This window comes from Lasioglossum baleicum, chromosome 2 (assembly GCF_051020765.1).
Source record: "Lasioglossum baleicum chromosome 2, iyLasBale1, whole genome shotgun sequence".
Lineage (NCBI taxonomy): Eukaryota > Metazoa > Arthropoda > Insecta > Hymenoptera > Halictidae > Lasioglossum > Lasioglossum baleicum.
The window spans coordinates 12,840,552-12,853,162 of NC_134930.1; the positions used below are offsets into that span (position 1 = coordinate 12,840,552).

A 12,611-nucleotide genomic window follows, 5' to 3' on the forward strand; every position below is an offset into this window, starting at 1 on the left:
TTAAAAATCCAAATAACTCCATTAGTTTCCACGCGTTGTCTATGATGCAGAACTCGTTATTAACCGACGGGCCTAATTACTTTCAATTCCTTAGCCGGTAACAGAATCAATTAACATTAATGACAAAAAAGCGGAGAGGCGAGCTGCATAAGCCCATGGTATCGAAGGCCCACACGGGGGGCCCGTCGTACCCGCGTTTCCAGAATCCTCGTTACCGATGATTCAAAGAACCCTCCTTTTCCCATTCAATTTCTGCCGAGATTATCCCGACGTTTCTCGAACAGATTTATTCAGGGTGGTCCACCTAAGTATGACAAAAAACTCGTCGGTCTTCTCTCGAGCACACCCTTACAGTCGATCCGAAAAGTATTTCAACAATAAATTTCCCATTCTCGAGAAATTGTCGATATTTAAAGAGGCAAATGAAAATGATTCTTAACAATTTTTTAGGGATGTTTCTGTGACGATTTCTCTGTTCAAGGTTACCTCAAAGTCATAATATGCAAGGTCACTCAGTCCTCTTGAGGTCACCTACAATGTTATACAATTAAATTTTAATTTTAAATAGAGAACTGAGATAAACAAATTATAAATCCGTCGCAATTAAGAGACGGTTTGATTCATTATATCGTGCACAACAAAAACTAAGGCTACACGTTCATCGGCGTAGATGTCGATTCATCGCCGATAATCGCCGCGATGATGTTAATCGAGTTATTGATGAAACCGGTAGCTCACTGCCCTCGTGTACGCTGTACTATAACGTGTTGTTGACGTGGAAGTTATCGGTGATCGTCTATAATTGTTGCGTTTATCTTGCAAATTTCCCTTCCTGTTTTTGCATTTTAATAAAGTGACGGTGAACCGAGCGGAAAATATCTTGTTCTTTAAAAACAAGTATTTTTAGAGTTTTTAAAAATGTTTTATAATTATGGAGGGAAGTTGCCTAATTTTAAATTGCGCCAAAATTAAGAAATAATAAAAAATACGCGTATAGAAGACTAGAGATTAAAAAGAAGAAAAAATTGATGATGGAAGAATATAATAACTAAGAAATTAAGTGCATTAGATCCGAACAATAAAGTCTGGACTGATGAATAAAGCTAATGAATGATCGTATTGTGAAAACACTCGATGTCGGAACGGTTGCGAAAGATGGAAAGAAACGAATGGAAACCATGCAGACCAATCGAACGATCGTATTGTGAAAAATCACGACGTCGAAACAGTTGCGAGAGATCGAAAGAAACCAATTGAAACAGTCCCGGAGGCAAATTACATAGGTTTTTGCCGCGTGGTCGTCCGAGTAGGAAACACTTGAAACTTCCCCGAACAAATAGCACATAATAATCTGTCCGACCTTGTCGGGACGTTCCTTAACAGTGACGATTCGCAAACGAAAAATGAGCTGTTACCGCGAAGCTCGTGTGTACACGGGGCTGCCGGTATTTAGTCGTTACACCTTCCAGACGATTGACGTTGTGCAAACACCGTTGAATTTTCGTCTTTCTCCCGGCAGTGCCCTCGAGCGAGTGTTTGATCTGTCTTTTCAGTCGAATCCGAGAAAAAAGAAACGAACCGGAAAAGAATTACGTCAGTGCCGAGGCGACACTCTGGGCCGGACATTTATTTACTCATTCACGTTTATTCGAAACTGAATAGAGGTAATTATGCGCGACGTCGGAGACACAGAGACAGTATAGAATGCGTAGTCATTGCAGCTGACTTCATCCGTAAAGTTAATACCATAAGACGACGGTGGAAACGGTGCAATTTAGTGCAGACGTACGCCTCCTGTCTAATCCGAATCGTGTCCATCGTTCATCTTGAATATTAATCGAGAGCTCGATTAAACGGTTGACGTTACACGCGCCGCAATTAATATTATGTAGTATTTCTCGGTGAAATAACGATTTTTAGATTAATCGATATTATTAACGAGCGACCGCCGAGCGACTTGTCAAAACACCGCCGCCATTAAAACCAGATTTTATGGATCATATCGAACTGGCCGCTTTGACCGGATGTTTATTATCGCGTCCGGCGTGTCCACGTTACAGCCGGATTTTTCCAATCCGATGATTTACACCAGGAAACTCTTCACGGCTGTACGTTAGATACCCAGCAGGAGCAAGCGGACACGCCCCGCTTCGATTTACGTTCAAACGCGATTAGGGATCGATAAAGGGACCAGCTCGCTTATCTTCAGGATCGCTACCGATGCGATGTAGCGGGAACGGTCCGCGCAGCTGCCACGATCCATCTTTGCGTTTATCGTCAGACCATTCTCACAAAGTCTCTAGTTAAGCCTTCGTGCATCGCATGTACTCCATTATTTTCGATATTAATTAAGCTAATCACTAATTCACCCCTGTTCAAGCTGCAGCGTACCATGTCTGGTTTGCTCGCCGAGAATCTTTATATTTTAGGAATTTATTACATGAAAACTGAATGTGGTGCAGAGCTGCAAAATTTTTTTCAATGTACTGGGTGTATAAAAAGTAATGGTCATCCGTGCAAGGGGTGAATCTACATTATACATGATTAATTAATAAAACATAAATTCTTATACGTAAGAATATTAATACTGTGTTATAACCCTTTAACAGTGTTTCTCTATAATCAACCCTTACTTGGTCTCATGCGGTATATCATTGTTCTAAGTGATCTGTCAGGCACAGTAGATAATTAAAAATGTACTCGTTCTGTTAATAATTTTATTCAGCCAAGAACAGCGTAGTAGTATTTATGCAGAAATGCATAAAATTTGCAACGTATCTATGAAAAATACCAGAAAGCCTAAATCTCCAGAAAACTATGGTGTAACATAACGTTGATCGTGCAAATCGAAAAATTGACACTCGCACGTCGTCCCCTGAAGGGTTAAAAAAAAGATTTTTCCTTTTCGATGCCGTTGGTTTCGACCTAACGAAAGTCGGCGTTTCCGGTTGCATCGATACAGTGTATCACGTGCATCATGGAAACGGGACATTATCCGGAACAGCCTACCCCTAGACCAGTGTAGGACGATGTTCCAGGGTGTGTAAGTTGTTCCAGTGTGGTTGCAGCAGGATGTCATGTGATATGCTGGCCTCCGGCGACTTGTGCGGTAGCGGACGATGCATTTCCAGTGTGGTAGCTGGAGCTGTGCTATACCAGCGGCTTACGCTCGCCTGAATAGAACGCGTGCTGTGACATTCCTCCTTTTCTGACAGCACTGTCGCTGCCAAGAGCATCCGGTCACCGGAATTAACTGTCGGACAAGCCTGCGTTCGATTAAAGACGGCGTTGCTCAACGAAAAGCCTAATCCTCGATAGAGTTTATCGTCTGTGCATCAGGTTATTCAATTTCATTTTCACTTTTGTATATCTTCTATCATCCGTGGAATTAATATTGAGAGATGATACAATCAACGTTGGTGAAGATGTATAGTTACTTAAAAGGTAATTTTCACTTCACCTACACTTTTCTATATCTCCCATAATATTAAGATTGAGCTTTCTTCAATGCTCATCGTAGCACCCTGGTAGGATTGCTGAAGAAATACAGATACATTCTCGGTAAAGGGATAATTTTCACTTCAACTTCACTTTTCAATGTCTTTCGTAAAATTAATATTGACCATCTTTCAATGTATGCATCATACAGAGACATCAAACACTTGTCAATGTCTTCAAAAATCTATAAAATCGATACAGTACAGCTTTGATAAGATTGGTGAAGAAAAAGCAACGAAAACTATACGAGCACATTTTCTGGAGCGAATCCTTTCTATTAGTGACTCCAAAAAGAATCGTGCAATAATAAACCCAGTGTGTCTTCAGTTTTTCCAAATTACGAAAGCAGTGACTTCAAGCTCTAAAATGAGTGCAGGTTAAAATTGAAGCAATTTGAACGTTCGTTGGATTTTCATTTTCCTGCGTCTCGCATAACAATGCTCATCGTGGCACCCTGGTAGGATTGCTGAAGAAATACAGATGCATTCTCGGTAAAGGGATAATTTTCACTTCCACTTCACTTTTCAATGTCTTTCGTTAAATTAATATTTATTTTCACTTCAGCTTCACTTTTTTATATCCTACACGTGTAGCTTATTGTATAGCTCTGGCAAGGTGCTGTAATATTCACTTCAACTTCACTTTTCAATGTCTTCCATAATCTATAAAATCGATACAGTACAGCTTTGGTAAGATTGGTGAAGAAAAAGCAACGAAAACTATACGAGCACATTTTCTGAAGCGAATCCTTTCTATTAGTGACTCCAAAAAGAATCGTGCAATAATAAACCCAGTGTGTCTTCAGTTTTTTTCAAATTAGGAAAGCAGAGGCTTCAAGCTCTAAAATGAGTGCGGGTTAAAATTGTAGCAATTTGAAACTTCGTTGAATTTTCACTTTCTTGCGTGTTCGCGTAGGGTACCGATAAACTATTAGCTATTCATCGAATGGATGGTATGCCATTGTGTTCCAGCGACGTGTAAACGGTTTTGTCGCGATGCAACGGTAGACATATTGGCTACCATTGATGCATTCTCGCGTTCCGACATATTTATGAGCACTTCGTCAAGGTTCGAGCTTTCCTCGAGCGATCCTTGTTCATCCTGGCGAGTCTTCTCCGTTGCCCGATGTTGTCCGACAATCACGCCGCGATTCTTCTTCATTTACTCTGGCCCAGCCGATGCAACTATGCACCTATGCACCGAGAAAGAATTCACCTGGAAAGTAAAGGTCACTGACAATAAATACTTCTTGATTAATTGCGACTTTCAGCCGTGAAAGGTATTTTGTCGTGACTAGACAGCAGTTTTCATATATTGCTTTCTGAAACGCTGAAGATGCTCCTCGCTGCAAGATGAACGGATAATAACGTTGCCGACGGTACAGTAACTGGAACCTGATACGGTATAGCGATACTCGATGAGAATTGGAAATAAACGTTACGTTCGATATTGGGATTTGAGGAGCTGACAATTTGTTTCCGATAGAACCGTCTGAATGAAGTTTAACATTTTATTTTTTAATTACCGACACTTTCATGGGAAAATCGGCAATGTGTTTACTCTTTCGTATTACGATAAAAATCGTGGAAAGGATTAATAAAGGTGCGCTTGTATTGTTTATGAGATTTTACAAACCAGTTGTTAATTTCTGGCATAAAAATCTGTTTAAAGGGTGGACAAATAAATCTGTAAATTGCCTTAAAAATCTGAGACACTCTCTGAGGATTAATTCAGGTTTGCAAATTGTCAGCAAATATTTTAACCCTTAATTGACAAGCTGAATAAAGGGTAAGTAATGAAGTGCGAGTACAAACTAAATGGCTTTCAAGTTAGTAAGACAATAATAGAAAATTTTTAAACTGTTTCGAAGTTGAGTGTCTCCGAATGCATTTTTTGTAGAGAGTGCATCCAAGCGTGGGTTGCATCCGAGTACCGAGAGAAATCGTGGCAGATTTAATAGTACATCGTGAATGCAGACATTTCCTGGGTATTCCACGTGCGATTCACAAAATTATGACCACGCACGGTTACATAGAACTCTCGCGAAGAACGAAAAATAACCATCCCGGGCATATATAAAATAATCATTGTGTACGACTCGCCATCTGCTCGTACGACTCGTCGGATACAGTTATGTCGTCATCTGCTGTCGTCGCAGGAAATCGTCGGTATAGAGCAATAATTAAAGAAGATTACAAGCGTCCGACCATAACAACCATTTCACGATGAACGAACTGGAGGAAACACCAGCGGAATGGGAAATGGAAAACTAATTACACGGGCGCACCTGCATCTGGTTTAATTACCGTGTCCTCTTCCATGTATCTTAATGAAAAGTCTGCGAGCTTTTCTTAACGTTGATACAGGAGAAATTATGTAATTATGTGTATTACTCTCCGGCCTTACACCACTGTGAAATGGCCCATATAACTTTATTGTATTATCTTTTTATTACTAAAAATCATATTTTTTTTTGTAATGTTTAATTAGCCAATAAAATACCTCTGAAGTTTCGAAAGTGAATATTAAATACTTCTACACAAGAAATTCCTAAAATTCGCATTAATTTTAATATTTCATTTCAAGATCTCCAAAGTTGCAATATCCTAGACAGAGTTGGGCAAAAATTTAATCACCGATTGACGAATTTTCTACTTCAATTAATCTCCTAGTTAGCGGTTGAATGAATCAGGCTCCGATTTTTCGATGATCTGTTTTTAATCAACGATTGACGATTAACTTCATCACCTTTTTTAATCGCACACATTAATCAATTAATCTTGATTAAAATTTTAATCGATAAATGCCCAACTCTTAGACTGAAACACCTCCTAAGAGGGTAGTTTCATAAACACTGTTTCTCCTACGACCCGAAAACTCTTAAAACCGTTTGCAATTAATACCGTATAATTAACAGAGACATGAATTTCGTCCAGCTTTTTGCGATTCCGGCCCCCGATCCGTTGCGACGGAGGTATAGACCGAGAGCGTGAAAAAAGAAGAAGGTTCACGAGCCGGAGAACCAGAAGAGGAATGCTGCCTGTAGTACCCGAGATCTCGACCAGCTCCTCAGCTGGACGTCGGACGTATTAATGCTAATCGACGCAAATACCCTTTGTATGGGCCGGTTTATACGCGTGTTCTCGCGGCTGGGCCCGCTGCTGGCACAGAAACCACCTCGGCGACCAGTTTCCTCTGCGAAGCGGAGAAAATTCTCCGCTTCGAGATTCCGCTCCGCTCTTCGCGCGGAGTTACCCGCGTCTAGACGACGCTGCTCGTGCGACCAAACGATTAAATCATATGGGTTTTGCATAATTGCACGCGCGCGCGCGCGCGGCCGAGCGCGTGGCTACGAGACTACCTCCTCCTTCATTCGCGCGGTAGCGTGCGACACTCGACACTCGTCGCGACGCGGGAAAACCTATGCCATTGGCTTTCGCATGTTTCACTGACATTCACACCTGACATTACCCGAGGTAATAATCCCCGTGATTCCACGGCCATGAAGATGTACGGCCTATTAAGAGATCCGCTGTCTGCCGCGCTCTACGGCCAGCGTGTCTGCCTGGTGTATCTGCCGCGGGTCGTTCCATGTGAACGCTGTTATTGGAAGAATGTCAACTTTCTCGCGGCCTAACCTTTTCGCGGGTTGGCCCCAGAGAAAGGGAGAAGAGCGATATCCACTGATCCAGTCGGGGGAGAAGTCTTTCCGTAGGAAACAGTTCCAGATGGTCGCATATAGGAGATCACTGTCTGAGATGAAGCGGTTTCTTTCTCTTTCGGTCCAAATGATTATTGTTAACCCTCATCTCCGTCCCTCCTATCAATTTTACACAATTCTCCTGAAATAAGTTATACTGTTCTATTTTTTGTAGATAAATTTTCCCGAAACATGCAGTCTTTTATTTCTATAATGCGAAGCACATAACCGAAAAACCTGAGATGTAAATATTAACTCATCAATTTTAATAAAAAAAACAACTGTTACCTTGTTACTTCATCGATTCTTTACCACTGTGTCAATTTGACACCGAGGGACAGATTCAGCTCGTGAAATGAGGGACGGATGACATCCGTCCCTCGTATCAATTTGACATAATTTTCCTGAAATAAGTTATACTGTTCTATTTTTTGTAGATAAATTTTCCCGAAACATGCAGTCTTTTATTTCTATAATGCGAAGCACATAACCGAAAAACCTGAGATGTAAATATTAACTCATCAATTTTAATAAAAAAAACAACTGTTACCTTGTTACTTCATCGATTCTTTACCACTGTGTCAATTTGACACCGAGGGACAGATTCAGTTCGTGAAATGAGGGACGGATGAGGGTTAAGTGAAGATGCTTTTGGTAGTCTTATTTTCAGATTGTAGATACTGTATGTTTGCCAACACTTTTTCGCTCGATGGTCTTTCTACGAATTTATTCTTGAGGAGAAACCTCTTAGCACGTTGTGCACGGGACACGTGCTAGTATGGACATGCGACGCTGCGTAAACTGATGGCGAAGAAGTAAACCGGATTAAAGTCTAAATTTTTTCTAATTCTTTCTAACGAAGTCGAATTGTCGTGTCAACCCCCTTGCCTTACAGTGATGAAGATTCTGAACAGAATCTAATAAATTTGTGCATGTTATTAATTTACTTGAAACCGAAATAAAATTCTATTTTGGTGTTTTATTAATGCACAGCTATTGGAGAACTTATAGACATACAACAGGTATACATTTTTTCCTTTCTTTAGGAAATTACGAACTACAAAATTGTTCTAATCACTGAAACCGTAAAATAAATCGTAGTGCGAGGGGTTAATCTTTCTTATCAAAACCTTGCAAGTCTACTGGAAAATGTGCTGGTCAAATGTGGAATAATGTCAAGAGTCATACTGTCATTCATCCTGTCCCATTCATCCATTTTGGCACGCTACAGTTTGCAATTAATAAAAGAAATGAAACTATTTTCCTTTATTTTCTATGAAAATATAGTAGCGCCTAATACATATTTTTTTGTCCAATTTAGATTTTTTGCACTGGGCGTTAAAATTTTCATCCTAACTCTTACAGAGTTATTACTACGGCCATTGGAGAACCTCAACTTTCTTCTTTCGAAGCTGTAGAACGAATAAATAACGTGTCGTGTTTTATTGACTCATATGCAACGTAAATTTTTAATTAAAATTCCAATCAGCTGGTACAGACGTTCTTATACGCTACGCATGTATGAAGATGCAAAGAAATGAAAATATACACATCTAAACACTTAGGAGATTCATTATATATGTCACAAAGAAAAATCTCTTGATTTATGATAATATTTCCTAATCTGATTTGAGAGTTAATTGCTGCCTAGTAAAGAGAAATTACATGTTGAAATTACGCTGTAAATTGTCATCAATATTCATGAATGCAGAATAATGACTTTTCAATCGATATGGATCCGAGAATGTCCATATTATTTAAATTTAAAAAAAAGATACAATTGCCGAATTCGAGACAACACAATGCATTCATACATATCCCACACTCCATGACTAAAATTAATTATTCCACACTAATATTGGTCATACCAGTCTGGTTTAGGTCTACTATATTAATGATTAGACTACGCATGTTTTAAAAATTGTAATTTAATGGAATAAAGATCTGAATTATAAATTACAATATAACTGAATTACAATGTAATTTAATTACCTCGTAATTATAATTCCTGGAGTAATTCAATTGTAATTCTGCACAACTCTGCTTCAATATAGGTCTACTTTTTCACTGTACGCATTCCATGTAGACGCTTTCTCGTGCAATGCATGGTTGCATAACGCATCATGAATTACACAATCGATTATACACACAAGATTTTCGGAGTACTTGATTATGATTATAGGAGTGTTTCGCAGGTGTTTGCGTAAATTTTGACGAAGATGCAATAGCTTTTATGAACAGTTCCCGCGGACATGTCTACACCTCGTATTTTCGAGGATCGGGTCAGGGAATACGGTAAGGTCTCGATCGATCGAGGCTCGGACGATCGAGTGCCCACGCCCTTCCGACAGAACGATTTCCTATCGGACATGCAAACTCTGACTTACGTGTGAGCCGATGGACAGGTTCCCGCAATAAGGAAGCGAACGTTATGATCGATCTTTCAGATCTGACAATGCACGCAGATTATTCCCAATGACCGCGTCCCTCTCGCTCTGTCTTCCGCCTCTCACCATCATCCTTGGTTCAACCAACTGTAACAGTCCGAGTTCAGCAACGAGACAGAGAGATAAAAAGAAAAAAAGAGTAATAAGAGAAAATTGAAAAACGAACAAAGTAACCGGGCAATGTGCAACTATGTGCGCGGCGGAGTGAACGCGGCCGTGTTCGCGACGACTATGTTAAACCGTATTCCGTGCCTTCTGATAAGGCACATTAAGCGATTATAATCGAGATTAATCGTGTAACGTTCCTCGTCCTTTGATGCAGTATAACGATACGCGGCGGAACGGTGCGTTTTGTTTATCCATTTGTTCGAAAGCATCGCGATTCATCGTGCTCTCGCTCTGCCTCTCTCTTTCTCTGTTCTCTCTTTACTTTTCTTGTCCGGGAGCCTTGGCAACCGTGAGAGAAACACCACGGAAATATGTAAAAAGAAAGATCACAAGGGACATCGTGAATAGGGGAACGAGCTCGCCGAGCAATCGTCCGTGACAAGTCTGATTGAAAGGATCGGCGAAACTTATAGCTGCGTTTTAATGGATAATCGCGCCGGCGCCGAGGCTGTACTCGACTTTTTCCACGGTGCTTATCGACACCATTTTCTATTTCGTTGGAACGCGGAAACGCGCCGCGATGAATTTTATTCCTGTGGAATATGATCTTCCAGATCTAGATTTTATTCAATCCACCCAAAAATGTTTCATTCTTTCGACATCATCTTGGAGAATTACGAATAAAAAATATTCTTCATGAAATAGTGAATTGTTGAACAATGTACATGTGACATGGACAGTTACAACTAAACTGCGGATTTGTGCATTTATTTTACAAATGAGTAGCTGCAATTTAAAACGGTAGACAGATTTAAACAATTTAAGAAATAACTAGTTTATTATATATCACTCAGTAATAACTACAAAATGAAAGAAATTTTTATATGGTCCTCGTTTATTGCAGTTGACGCAAACAATTTTTAGTTCGCATAAAGTTCCGCAGTCTAGTTATAACTAAAGCGTCTGAAAAATTCGTGCAACTTTGTATTTCTCATACTAATTTTTGTCATAAATCACATAAATTACATAATTAAATGTCTATAATTATGTAAAACAACATAAAAACTTTCCAATTCAATTATTGGGAACTGAAGTGAAACTCATTGCAATGTTGACCGATTTCGATGAAATTTTCAGTATGCATATAAGTTACCGAAATCTATAAAACGCATTTTTTAAATTATCGCTACAGGCCCAGATAAAAAAAAATTGACAGAACATCATTTTTTTAAAATTTTGTATAATTCCTACCAATTGCAATCGTAATAAATTTTTGTTTACTTATTCTCTAGCGAACTAGCCGGTCTAACATCTTTAAAAAATTCAAGTCCTTTGGACCAATTTCTAAAAAGTTATGCGATTTTTAAGGGTGTCCAGTTAATATTGCCGCTGACTGTAATTCGTACGTTCCATGAATGCATGCTGCTGCGAACCGTCTCGGATCATTCGGAGCGCAGACGTGGCATGAAAGAAGGGAGAGCTCTCGGTTCGAATGAAAGACGTATTACATCTCGATCGTTCGAACCCTTCAATTCTGAGCGAGCACGGAAAGGTTCGCGGCGATAAAGTGGTCGGGTACCGTAAGAGAAAGGAATCCGGAGAATTTTCGGCGTGCACGCCGAAATACATGGTACTCGGGGGTCGCCTTGTAATCGAGATCGTGGTTGTCGATAATCTCGGTGTGGTACGGAGGTCTGACAGGAGCCGGTCTCGTCTGCAGGGCGTGCACAGTTATCGGGCGTATCCTCCGCAGGGATGCTCGGTTCCTCGACGCGTGTGTTACCAGCGTACGTGCATGCATACACGTGCATACGTGCACCGCACCTTGGATAAGAGTTACGTCAACCGCATGCAGGAAGAGCACGCGCGGTTACGCAACCACGCAGAGAGAAGGAGAAGACCGGGAGGGCCAGGATGAGCAGGATGAGGATCGGAGCAAGATGAGCTAGAGAACGACGAGGAGAAGGAAGAAGAACGCAGCAGAAAAACGGTCGCGCGTTGCGAGCATCGCGTACCAAGAAACGCGAACGTAATTGTACGCGTACTTTGATTCGTGTAAAGAACACACGGGCGTGTTGCGTTGAGTTGCGTTGCTGTGTTGCTGCTGATACGTGCTACCATGGACACAAGAACGATAGCGCGCGCGCGCAACACGCTCTACAAACCCGTCTTATTCGTTCGACAGGATCGAAAGCAATTGTGCAATTTTTTATGGGTTACCAATTTATAGTACTGTTCGAATTAATGAACATTTTACTGGAAATACACGTGCACGAATCCTTTAACATTAAACCTGCCACGGTCAGTAGTTGTTGGCATCCAGTTGTTCAGATTGTGCAATGTTCTCGTCCAGGGTATAGTATTTATATTATTCAGTGTAAATATGTAGTCCTTACTGTTATCCAATAATCGGAAAAACCGTGAGAATCAACAAAATGTACTCATTCATCATTCACATCTTTATGCAAAATAAAAATCGTTTACATCAATGGTAAGACATAGGAACCAAATAGGAAGTTTTCTATTTTTATTGGTTTTATTAAGTTGTGAGAAATGTATTGATAATTTTAAATTCTCGTAAGATTTTTATATTTGATATTATACCTACCCATTTTTCTTACAGGTGCATAAAATCCACAGTATAATTATGATCTTTGAACCTTCGGGAATGAGATTAACGAGAAGTCGGTCGATAGGACGGAGTGTCTTATCGTGGCAAAGTGGGTGGCGAGGGTAGTGGGTGGTTGACGCAAGAATCGAGGCTTGGGAGCGGCATGATGCGGCCCTGGACGATGTTGCTTTTGTGCTGTGTTACGCACGCGGGCCGGACAACACACGTGCGCGTAACGTGAGAACTT

The 12,611-nt window shown here is 40.4% G+C and overlaps 1 long non-coding RNA gene across 7 annotated transcripts in view; it reads left to right on the forward strand.

Annotated features, from left to right (window-relative positions):
- LOC143216715 (uncharacterized) overlaps window positions 1-12,611 on the forward strand; it is a 146,935-nt gene that overhangs the window by 70,333 nt on the left and 63,991 nt on the right. Inside the window, exon 1 of one of the 7 annotated variants that reach the window (XR_013010604.1) lies at window positions 12,502-12,601. The exons of the other annotated variants lie outside the window; for them this stretch is intronic. This is a non-coding gene — a long non-coding RNA (uncharacterized LOC143216715). Of the gene's footprint in view, window positions 1-12,501; window positions 12,602-12,611 lie in introns of those variants that run through there. 7 annotated transcript variants of the gene reach the window in all.